The 12,791-nt window shown below is 39.9% G+C and overlaps 1 protein-coding gene across 7 annotated transcripts in view; it reads left to right on the top strand.

The window, feature by feature from the left end:
* Positions 1-12,453, top strand: part of LOC143486763 (polymeric immunoglobulin receptor-like) — a 35,913-nt gene extending 23,460 nt beyond the window's left edge. For 4 of the 7 annotated variants that reach the window (XM_076986176.1, XM_076986177.1, XM_076986175.1 and 1 more), the window contains 2 exons: positions 5,460-5,519; positions 6,245-12,453. The gene's annotated coding sequence lies outside the window, so the exon portion shown is untranslated. Of the gene's footprint in view, positions 1-5,355; positions 5,381-5,459; positions 5,520-6,244 lie in introns of all 7 variants that reach the window. The other 3 variants (XM_076986172.1, XM_076986173.1, XM_076986174.1) reach the window with 3 other exon arrangements.
* The last annotated feature ends 338 nt before the right edge of the window (positions 12,454-12,791 follow it).

Below are 12,791 nucleotides of genomic sequence, written 5' to 3'. Positions count from 1 at the left end.
TTTAAAGAAAAGCAGTTTTTTTTTCAATTTAGCTAACGTTAAGTGCATCAAAAATACACTCTATACATTATTAATGTGGTAACTGACTATTCTAGCTGTAAACGTCTGGTTTTTAATGCAATACCTACATAGATGTATGGAGACCCATTTCCAACAACCATCACTCCAGTGTTCTAATGGTACATTGTGTTTGCTAATTCTGTAAGGAGGCTATTGGATATTTAGAAAACCCTTGAAAACCCTTGTGCAAGTAGGTTAGCACACCTGAAAACAGTTTTGCTGATTAGAGAAGCTATAAAACTGACCTTCCTTTAAGCTAGTTGAGAATCTGGAGCATTACAATTGTTGGTTCGATTAAACTCACAAAATGGCCATAAAAAGACAACTTTCAATTGAAACTCAACAGTCTATTCTTGTTCTGAGAAATTCCTACAATGGTGTGTACTACTCCCTTCAGAGGAGAGCACAGACAGGCTCTAACCAGAGTAGAAGGAGAAGTGGAAGGCCCCGCTGCACAACTGAGCAAGAAGACATGTACATTAGAGTCTCAAGTTTGAGAAATCAACGCCTCACAGGTCCTCAACTGGCAGCTTCATTAAATAGTACCCGCAAAACGCCAGTGTCAACGTCTACAGTGAAGAGGCGACTCCGGGATGCTGGCCTTCAGGGCAGAGTGGCAAAGAAAAAGCCATATCTGAGACTGGCTAATAAAAGAAAAAGATTAATATGGGCAAAAGAACACAGACATTGGACAGAGGAAGATTGGAAAAAAGTGTTATGGACAGACAAATCAAAGTTTGAGGTGTTTGGATCACCAGAGGTGGGACCAAGTCAGTGTTTTGCAAGTCTCAATTAAGTCCAAGTCTTTATCCTCAAGTCCCGAGTCAAGTCTCAAGCAAAGACAGTCAACTCAAGTCAAGTCTCGAGTCAAGACAAGCAACCGTCAAGTCAAGTCCCAAGTCTGAAACTTGGAATTTCAAGTCCTTTCGAGTCTTTTTTTTTTTTTACCAATGTTGCAGGTATATTTTAAATGTAAATAATAGACATGTGTTCTTTTTAAAATCTGTATTCTCCTCAAATCTTGATAAAACATGTGCAACTGAAAACACGAAGTATAAAAAAAATTAAAATTACACCTCTTTATTGCACAGTTCAATTTTTTAAACATAGCTGCAAAAATATTCATACTTTAAACTACAATTTTCCAGAAATAAATATTCTGTGAAAGTCACAAGTAGAACTCCATGTTCAAATAAAAAGTGCTGATATTTTCACAGTACAATACAAAGAACCATAATGGCATTTTTCCCTCTCTTCTCTTATCTGGTTTCCTAGAGAGCATGTGTGTCCATGTGTGAGTGACACAAGACAAACAAATATAAGAACTGAACAATTAACAGGAATCTGCAACTTTAGACATTTCAGTAAACTATTGTGCATTGCATTTGCAAAAGACCAAACTGGCCAAAAGTCTGTATGTCATTTGTTCACGATGAGGCCGTAGAATGATGCCCCATAGCTGAAAACTCACTCCACGTTTGTCAATATATTTTTTTCTCGACGTAGATGTCTTCAAAATCACAATCCATGCTGAGATAGAACTGGATATTATGATGGTGACAGAGAGAGGCTCTCTTACCTGAGTTCAGATACAGAATCCAGGGTTGCCAACCCTCACGCATTGAGCGTGAGACACACGCATTTGATCGTCTTCACACGCTCTCACGCCACACTTCCGATATCTCACGCCAAAAAAAAATCTAGTTTATTTACCTCTGATCCTTATCTATGATTCAATGAGTTACTAGTTCGCTCTGGTGCCAACCACTGGCAATTGATCGATCGCGATATAATACTTAATTTGTGTCCATTTTACACCCCGCCCGGTAACAATTCACGTTCGCTGACCCCCCCCCATTTGATTGGTTGTGCTGCAGCTCATGCACACACACACACATACAGAGTGTGGAAAAGCAGAGGACCGGTCTGCGTCAGAAGGATGGAAATTAAATTAATGGGGCGCACTTTATAAATATTAATATGCGTTTTAAAATTTAGATTTGGGGTAAAAAAATCAAGTCTTTGCAAGTAAACAGGTTCAAGTCCAATTCAAGTCCCAAGTTATTGGTGTAAAAGTCCAAGTCAAGTCTAAGTCTCTGAATATTTTTTCAAGTCAAGTCAAAAATCTTAATATTGATGACTTGAGTCTGACTCGAGTCCAAGTCATGCGACTCGAGTCCCCACCTCTGTGGATCACACAGACGAACATTTGTGAGACGCAGAACAACTGAAAAGATTGTGCCTGACACCATCTGTCAAACATGGTGGAGGTAATGTGATGGTCTGGGGTTGCTTTGGTGCTGGTAAAGTGGGAGATTTGTACAAGGTAAAAGGGATTTTGAATAAGGAAGGCTATCACTCCATTTTGCAACACCATGCCATACCCTGTGGACAGCGCTTGATTGGAGCCAATTTCATCCTGCAACAGGACAATGACCAAAAGCACACCTCCAAATTATGCACAAACTATTTAGAGAAGAAGCAGGCAGCTGGTGTTTTATTGGTAATGGAGTGGCCAGCGCAGTCACCAGATCTCAACCCAATTGAGCTGTTGTAGGAGCAGCTTGACCGTATGGTACAAAAAAAGTGCCCATCAACCCAATCAAACTTGTGGGAGCGGCTTCTGGAAGCATGGGGTGAAATTTCTCCAGATTACCTCAGCAAATTAACAGCTATAATGCCAAAGGTCTGCAATGCTGTAATTGCTGCTAAGGGAGCATTCTTTGACGAAAGCAAAGTTTAAATTAGAAAATTATTTCAAATAAAAAAAAAACCATTATTTCTATCTTGTCAATGTCTGGACTATATTTCTATTAATTTTGCAACTCATTAGATAAAAAAAAGTATGAGATTTCAGGGAAAACACAAAATTGTCTAGGTGACCCCAAACTTTTGAACGGCAGTGTATATTATATAGTAGTATACCACAAATACCACATACCAACCTCTTGATACATTTGGTAAATTCATGACTATAATTGAACATCTGAAACTAGAACCTTTCTAATGAAGGAGGAGGTTCACACATCTCAGATAACCAATCAGATAGATACTTGACAGGTGCTGTCCATGCTTGTGAATGCTATCAATCATGTAGGCCTGTACATAGAGAGCTTGACTAGGACCAATACAATTACTGAACATGGAGGCAACTAGCTCAACACAAGCAAGAAGGCAACTTCCTGCTCGAAGAAGAGGTGGAAGAAGATGATGAGGAAGAGGAGGAGTGAGGGTACGTGGTGGTGGGACAGGGGGAAGAAGATGAGGAAGAGGAGGAGTGAGAGTACGTGGTGGTGGGACAGGGGGAAGAAGAAGATGAGGAAGAGGAGGAGTGAGAGTACGTGGTGGTGGGACAGGGGGAAGAAGAAGATGAGGAAGAGGAGGAGTGAGGGTATGTGGTGGTGGGACAGGGGGAAGAAGAAGATGATGAAGAGGGGGAGTGAGTGTACGTGGTGGTGGGACAGGGGGAAGAAGAAGATGAGGAAGAGGAGGAGTGAGAGTACGTGGTGGTGGGACAGGGAGAAGAAGAAGATGAGGAAGAGGAGGAGTGAGGGTACGTGGTGGTGGGACAGGTGGAAGAAGAAGATGAGGAAGAGGAGGAGTGAGGGTACGTGGTGGTGGGACAGGGGGAAGAAGAAGATGAGGAAGAGGAGGAGTGAGGGTACGTGGTGGTGGGACAGGGGGAAGAAGAAGATGAGGAAGAGGAGGAGTGAGGGTACGTGGTGGTGGGACAGGTAGAAGAAGATGATGAGGAAGAGGAGGAGTGAGGGTACGTGGTGGTGGGACAGGGGGAAGAAGAAGATGAGGAAGAGGAGGAGTGAGGGTACATGGTGGTGGGACAGGGAGAAGAAGATGGAGGAAGAGGAGGAGTGAGGGTACGTGGTGGTGGGACAGGGGGAAGAAGAAGATGAGGAAGAGGAGGAGTGAGGGTACGTGGTGGTGGGACAGGGGGAAGAAGAAGATGAGGAAGAGGAGGAGTGAGGGTACGTGGTGGTGGGACAGGGGGAAGAAGAAGATGAGGAAGAGGAGGAGTGAGGGTACGTAGTGGTGGGACAGGGGGAAGAAGAAGATGATGAAGAGGGGGAGTGAGTGTACGTGGTGGTGGGACAGGGGGAAGAAGAAGATGAGGAAGAGGAGGAGTGAGAGTACGTGGTGGTGGGACAGGGAGAAGAAGAAGATGAGGAAGAGGAGGAGTGAGGGTACGTGGTGGTGGGACAGGTGGAAGAAGAAGATGAGGAAGAGGAGGAGTGAGGGTACGTGGTGGTGGGACAGGGGGAAGAAGAAGATGAGGAAGAGGAGGAGTGAGGGTACGTGGTGGTGGGATAGGTTGAGGAGAGTGTGATATATTCAGACAGTAACGTGGGGGTTAATAATGTCTCTCCAGGTTGAGGAGAGTGTGATATATTCAGACAGTAACGTGGGGGTTAATAATGTCTCTCCAGGTTGAGGAGAGTGTGATATATTCAGACAGTAACGTGGGGGTTAATAATGTCTCTCCAGGTTGAGGAGAGTGTGATATATTCAGACAGTAACGTGGGGGTTAATAATGTCTCTCCAGGTTGAGGAGAGTGTGACATATTCAGACAGTAACGTGGGGGTTAATAATGTCTCTCCAGGTTGAGGAGAGTGTGATATATTCAGACAGTAACGTGGGGGTTAATAATGTCTCTCGAGGTTGAGGAGAGTGTGATATATTCAGACAGTAACGTGGGGGTTAATCATGTCTCTCCAGGTTGAGGAGAGTGTGATATATTCAGACAGTAACGTGGGGGTTAATAATGTCTCTCCAGGTTGAGGAGAGTGTGATATATTCAGACAGTAACATGGGGGTTAATAATGTCTCTCCAGGTTGAGGAGAGTGTGATATATTCAGACAGTAACGTGGGGGTTAATAATGTCTCTCGAGGTTGAGGAGAGTGTGATATATTCAGACAGTAACGTGGGGGTTAATCATGTCTCTCCAGGTTGAGGAGAGTGTGATATATTCAGACAGTAACGTGGGGGTTAATAATGTCTCTCCAGGTTAAGGAGAGTGTGATATATTCAGACAGTAATGTGGGGGTTAATCATGTCTCTCCAGGTTGAGGAGAGTGTGATATATTCAGACAGTAACGTGGGGGTTAATAATGTCTCTCCAGGTTGAGGAGAGTGTGATATATTCAGACAGTAACGTGGGGGTTAATAATGTCTCTCCAGGTTGAGGAGAGTGTGATATATTCAGACAGTAATGTGGGGGTTAATAATGTCTCTCGAGGTTGAGGAGAGTGTTATATATTCAGACACCGTCTTTGGCAGGAAGCGCCCGTCAGCAGGAGAGGAGGTATGTGATGTCCTTGAGGATCAGTCCAGGAATGAACATCTACCACACAAAATCCACCAGTGTGTTTGTTCTCTTGTAGTGTGAGCTCACCTACTCAACCCTGAACCATGCAAAGAAGAGAGAACGAACCCTCAGACAGGTGAGCACATTAACACTAGAACTACCAAACCCTCGTCTTTAGACAGACTCCCTACTAGACTCCTAACTTATGTCAAATGACATAAGTCTCTTGCTCTCTTGGTAGGTGTGATTAGCCCTTCTTACCTCCAGTGTTATGTAAATGAGGTGTGTGTCAGCTGTGGGTGGTTGCTGTTGACACACCTTTCAATACACACCTTTGGCTGCCTCATGAGACTGCAAGATCTCTTGCAAGAAATCTGCTCATCTCAGGATATGTTTGAGATTTGATTTGTGAAAGGTTGAAATAATGTGAAATTGACACAAACATAATATTTGAATTATAGTGGCATATAAGTGGCATTTTCATCAGTCAAAATAGCTCTGATTTTTTTTACCTTATTTGAAATAGTTTTTGTCTTTTGAAAAACTGCCACTAGGTAAAGACATGGTTACATAATTTTTTAACAAAAAAATCCTCAGCTACTTAAAATAGAATAATATCAAGATGGTACTTTTTGCAGTGTGCCTCTTCCAAAAACACAACAGCCATAACCAGTAAATAAAAAGAGGAAATTTAGGAAATTTACACTATTGCGAACTACAGCTAAGATTCAGATGGTATATCTCCACAAAAAACTTGTTCATGGAATCTAAGTGCTGTACTACAATGTGTGTGTGTGTGTGTGTGTGTGTGTGTGTGTGTGTGTGTGTGTGTATGTGTGTTTGTATGTGTGTACTTTCCAGGTCAGGTCTCATTCCAGGTCAATTCTGAAGAGCCAACTGTTTATTCCAGTTTGAAAACAGCCAAGAAGAACAGGTGGAATAGAGTTTATCACAGAATATGTAAAAAACCACAGTCACAGTACACACACACACACACACACACACACACACACACACACACACACACACACACACACACTAGTGAACACATACAGAGGGAAAAAAAATTTAATCAGCAAAAACCTGATTTGAGTTCAGACACACCTGATCTTTTTACACGGTAACACTTTACATTAAGTGTTTACTTACTAACGTTAAGTAATGCATTAGTTAATATGAACAAAACATGAAGTAACATTAACAATAATTAACTAACGTTAAGTAAACATGTAACAGGTGCATTAGTTAATGCTGTGTTTATATGAAGTGCAGAGTAAGTGGTGTTGACTAACAAATGTGAAGTAATGCATTAGTTAACATGAACAACACATGAAGTAACACATTAACAATAATTAACTAACGTTAAGTAAACATGTAACAGGTGCATTAGTTAATGCTGTGTTTATATGAAGTGCAGAGTAAGTGGTGTTGACTAACTAACATTAACTAATGCATTAGTTAACATGAACAACACATGAAGTAACACATTAACAATAATTAACTAACGTTAAGTAAACATGTAACAGGTGCATTAGTTAATGCTGTGTTTATATGAAGTGCAGAGTAAGTGGTGTTGACTAACTAATGTGAAGTAATGCATTAGTTAACATGAACAACACATGTGTAACGTTGTAGCGGGAGGGGCGTGACGCAAACGCAAGTTTTAAGGTTTTTTATTAAATGAAAGAAGACACGGACTAAATATACAACCACACCTAAGGACACCAAAACACACGTAGCGGAAGACATACAAACGACCAGATGGCAAACAGAGTTACTAAGGAATAGAACTAAACATGAGTAAGACGACTAAACACCACTACACTGAAACAGAGAATGCATACAGGAGAAACAAGACAGAGAAAAGATACTCTGAACAGGGAAGAAAACAACTAGGGAAAACACGTACGCGATGCACTAAGAACACGTAAAGGAGTGACGGAGAGGGAGAGAGCAGCAAACGGGGAGAGAGAGACACAACCAACAGGGCAAGGCTACAGACGAACACTAACTAGGCAATACAAACGAAACTAGGGATGAACTTAGGAGATGGGAAACCGATGAATATTACAACATTTAAACTAGGACAGAATACGCAGAGCGGGAGGGCAGGGCTACGAGAAACATATACATTTAATCTAAGAACCGGCGGAGACAAGGCAGAGAATCAAGAGCAGGGAAAACACGGAAGGACTCACATACAAACAATGACCGACACGGGAGTGAAAAACCACGGGGATTAAATACACTGAACCAGGGATGTGTAATGAGACTCAGGTGCGGGCACTAAAGACAGGGCGTGACAGATAGAGGGAGAAATCCTGAGAACGGGGAAAACTGGGCCGGACCGGGGAGGAGGGAGGGACTAGACGTGACAGAACCCCCCCTCAAGGCGTGCAACTCCGGGGCACGCCAAACAGGGAGGGCCGGACAGACACCGGGGACAGAGACACCATGACACAGAGGGAGACGAGCAGGCGAGGCTGGGGTAGGGACAACAGACACGGGGCAGGACGGACACAACGGACCGGACACCAGACGCACGGGAGGACCGGGACAAGGACCGGGCAGCGACACAGGCATGGGACCCGACGGGACAGGACAGGGGGCCGGCACAAGAGGAGGAACCAAGGGGGCCGGACAGGATGGGGTCAAGGGCACAGGACCGGACACCCGAGAAGACCGGGACGCAGAAGCAAACAGGCGGAGGATGACAGAGACAGGGACGGGAACAAAGTGAGTAACAATCTGGGGAACAGAGACAGGCACAGGGACACGGAGGACACCACCAAGGACGGATACAGGGACAGGCACGTGGACACGGACAGAAGCGCACCTAAGGACACCAAAACACACGTAGCGGAAGACATACAAACGACCAGATGGCAAACAGAGTTACTAAGGAATAGAACTAAACATGAGTAAGACGACTAAACACCACTACACTGAAACAGAGAATGCATACAGGAGAAACAAGACAGAGAAAAGATACTCTGAACAGGGAAGAAAACAACTAGGGAAAACACGTACGCGATGCACTAAGAACACGTAAAGGAGTGACGGAGAGGGAGAGAGCAGCAAACGGGGAGAGAGAGACACAACCAACAGGGCAAGGCTACAGACGAACACTAACTAGGCAATACAAACGAAACTAGGGATGAACTTAGGAGATGGGAAACCGATGAATATTACAACATTTAAACTAGGACAGAATACGCAGAGCGGGAGGGCAGGGCTACGAGAAACATATACATTTAATCTAAGAACCGGCGGAGACAAGGCAGAGAATCAAGAGCAGGGAAAACACGGAAGGACTCACATACAAACAATGACCGACACGGGAGTGAAAAACCACGGGGATTAAATACACTGAACCAGGGATGTGTAATGAGACTCAGGTGCGGGCACTAAAGACAGGGCGTGACAGATAGAGGGAGAAATCCTGAGAACGGGGAAAACTGGGCCGGACCGGGGAGGAGGGAGGGACTAGACGTGACAACATGAAGTAACACATTAACAATAATTAACTAACGTTAAGTAAACATGTAACAGGTGCATTAGTTAATGCTGTGTTTATATGAAGTGCAGAGTAAGTGGTGTTGACTAACTAACATTAACTAATGCATTAGTTAACATGAACAACACATGAAGTAACACATTAACAATAATTAACTAACGTTAAGTAAACATGTAACAGGTGCATTAGTTAATGCTGTGTTTATATGAAGTGCAGAGTAAGTGGTGTTGACTAACTAACATTAACTAATGCATTAGTTAACATGAACAACACATGAAGTAACACATTAACAATAATTAACTAACGTTAAGTAAACATGTAACAGGCGCATTAGTTAATGCTGTGTTTATATGAAGTGCAGAGTAAGTGGTGTTGACTAACTAACGTGAAGTAATGCATTAGTTAACATGAACAACACATGAAGTAACACATTAACAATAATTAACTAACGTTAAGTAAACATGTAACAGGTGCATTAGTTAATGCTGTGTTTATATGAAGTGCAGAGTAAGTGGTGTTGACTAACTAACATTAACTAATGCATTAGTTAACATGAACAACACATGAAGTAACACATTAACAATAATTAACTAACGTTAAGTAAACATGTAACAGGTGCATTAGTTAATGCTGTGTTTATATGAAGTGCAGAGTAAGTGGTGTTGACTAACTAACATTAACTAATGCATTAGTTAACATGAACAACACATGAAGTAACACATTAACAATAATTAACTAACGTTAAGTAAACATGTAACAGGTGCATTAGTTAATGCTGTGTTTATATGAAGTGCAGAGTAAGTGGTGTTGACTAACTAACGTGAAGTAATGCATTAGTTAACATGAACAACACATAAAGTAACACATTAACAATAATTAACTAACGTTAAGTAAACATGTAACAGGTGCATTAGTTAATGCTGTGTTTATATGAAGTGCAGAGTAAGTGGTGTTGACTAACTAACATTAACTAATGCATTAGTTAACATGAACAACACATGAAGTAACACATTAACAATAATTAACTAACGTTAAGTAAACATGTAACAGGTGCATTAGTTAATGCTGTGTTTATATGAAGTGCAGAGTAAGTGGTGTTGACTAACTAACATTAACTAATGCATTAGTTAACATGAACAACACATGAAGTAACACATTAACAATAATTAACTAACGTTAAGTAAACATGTAACAGGTGCATTAGTTAATGCTGTGTTTATATGAAGTGCAGAGTAAGTGGTGTTGACTAACTAACGTGAAGTAATGCATTAGTTAACATGAACAACACATGAAGTAACACATTAACAATAATTAACTAACGTTAAGTAAACATGTAACAGGTGCATTAGTTAATGCTGTGTTTATATGAAGTGCAGAGTAAGTGGTGTTGACTAACTAACATTAACTAATGCATTAGTTAACATGAACAACACATGAAGTAACACATTAACAATAATTAACTAACGTTAAGTAAACATGTAACAGGTGCATTAGTTAATGCTGTGTTTATATGAAGTGCAGAGTAAGTGGTGTTGACTAACTAACATTAACTAATGCATTAGTTAACATGAACAACACATGAAGTAACACATTAACAATAATTAACTAACGTTAAGTAAACATGTAACAGGTGCATTAGTTAATGCTGTGTTTATATGAAGTGCAGAGTAAGTGGTGTTGACTAACTAACGTGAAGTAATGCATTAGTTAACATGAACAACACATGAAGTAACACATTAACAATAATTAACTAACGTTAAGTAAACATGTAACAGGTGCATTAGTTAATGCTGTGTTTATATGAAGTGCAGAGTAAGTGGTGTTGACTAACTAACATTAACTAATGCATTAGTTAACATGAACAACACATGAAGTAACACATTAACAATAATTAACTAACGTTAAGTAAACATGTAACAGGTGCATTAGTTAATGCTGTGTTTATATGAAGTGCAGAGTAAGTGGTGTTGACTAACTAACATTAACTAATGCATTAGTTAACATGAACAACACATGAAGTAACACATTAACAATAATTAACTAACGTTAAGTAAACATGTAACAGGTGCATTAGTTAATGCTGTGTTTATATGAAGTGCAGAGTAAGTGGTGTTGACTAACTAACGTGAAGTAATGCATTAGTTAACATGAACAACACATGAAGTAACACATTAACAATAATTAACTAACGTTAAGTAAACATGTAACAGGTGCATTAGTTAATGCTGTGTTTATATGAAGTGCAGAGTAAGTGGTGTTGACTAACTAACATTAACTAATGCATTAGTTAACATGAACAACACATGAAGTAACACATTAACAATAATTAACTAACGTTAAGTAAACATGTAACAGGTGCATTAGTTAATGCTGTGTTTATATGAAGTGCAGAGTAAGTGGTGTTGACTAACTAACATTAACTAATGCATTAGTTAACATGAACAACACATGAAGTAACACATTAACAATAATTAACTAACGTTAAGTAAACATGTAACAGGTGCATTAGTTAATGCTGTGTTTATATGAAGTGCAGAGTAAGTGGTGTTGACTAACTAACGTGAAGTAATGCATTAGTTAACATGAACAACACATGAAGTAACACATTAACAATAATTAACTAACGTTAAGTAAACATGTAACAGGTGCATTAGTTAATGCTGTGTTTATATGAAGTGCAGAGTAAGTGGTGTTGACTAACTAACATTAACTAATGCATTAGTTAACATGAACAACACATGAAGTAACACATTAACAATAATTAACTAACGTTAAGTAAACATGTAACAGGTGCATTAGTTAATGCTGTGTTTATAGGAAGTGCAGAGTAAGTGGTGTTGACTAACTAACATTAACTAATGCATTAGTTAACATGAACAACACATGAAGTAACACATGAACAATAATTAACTAACGTTAAGTAAACATGTAACAGGTGCATTAGTTAATGCTGTGTTTATATGAAGTGCAGAGTAAGTGGTGTTGACTAACTAACGTTAACTAATGCATTAGTTAACATGAACAACACATGAAGTAACACATTAACAATAATTAACTAACGTTAAGTAAACATGTAACAGTTGCGGTTCCTGTTTTGGCTCTTTGTTCCTCACACCTTTTTAGAGCTTTAGTGTTAGTGTATGTAAATCAGTACAATGTAATATATTCCTTTAAGGTCGCACCAATATGTTACATTCTGATGTATGTTATGTAATATATTCCTTTAAGGTCGCACCAATATGTTACATTCTGATGTATGTTATGTAATATATTCCTTTAAGGTCACACCAATATGTTACATTCTGATGTATGTTATGTAATATATTCCTTTAAGGTCACACCAATATGTTACATTCTGATGTATGTTATGTACATTTGTCTTTGTGTCTTGCACATGCCATTCTCCACACTGCAGTCATGAACTCATCTACCAGTTTTTATTACTTCTACTTAATTTGTGATGTCATGTAAATGTGTGACACTTTTAGCAAGTCATCATGCATTTAGAAATTGTAAAAAATAACAGAAAACATAATAATAATAATGTCCTTTATGATTTATGAGACTCATTTATTAGGTCTTGTTCAGTTACGTATTTGACCCTATAAACAGTAAACAAATGTAAATTATACTTTCTGTGTTCTAAAATGCTTTCTACATTTAGTATCACTGATGAATCAAGAAAATGTGTTACCAAACATTACAAATGGCAATAAAGTGGAAGTGTAATTAAGGATTAAAAATGTAGAAAGATGTGGAGTTATGGAGTGCCAGTTACACATCTTACACTATCAAAGTGGAACTGCTAGACATGAGAGAGAGACAGACAGACCAAAAAAAGGAGAGCGAGAGAGAGAGAGAGAGAGAGAGAGAGAGTAGTTCTCTGATGGG

This window comes from Brachyhypopomus gauderio, unplaced genomic scaffold, assembly GCF_052324685.1.
Source record: "Brachyhypopomus gauderio isolate BG-103 unplaced genomic scaffold, BGAUD_0.2 sc45, whole genome shotgun sequence".
In the NCBI taxonomy this organism is placed as follows: domain Eukaryota; kingdom Metazoa; phylum Chordata; class Actinopteri; order Gymnotiformes; family Hypopomidae; genus Brachyhypopomus; species Brachyhypopomus gauderio.
The sequence above is the reverse complement of the archived record's forward strand: the minus strand, read 5'-3'. Positions and strand labels throughout refer to the sequence as shown.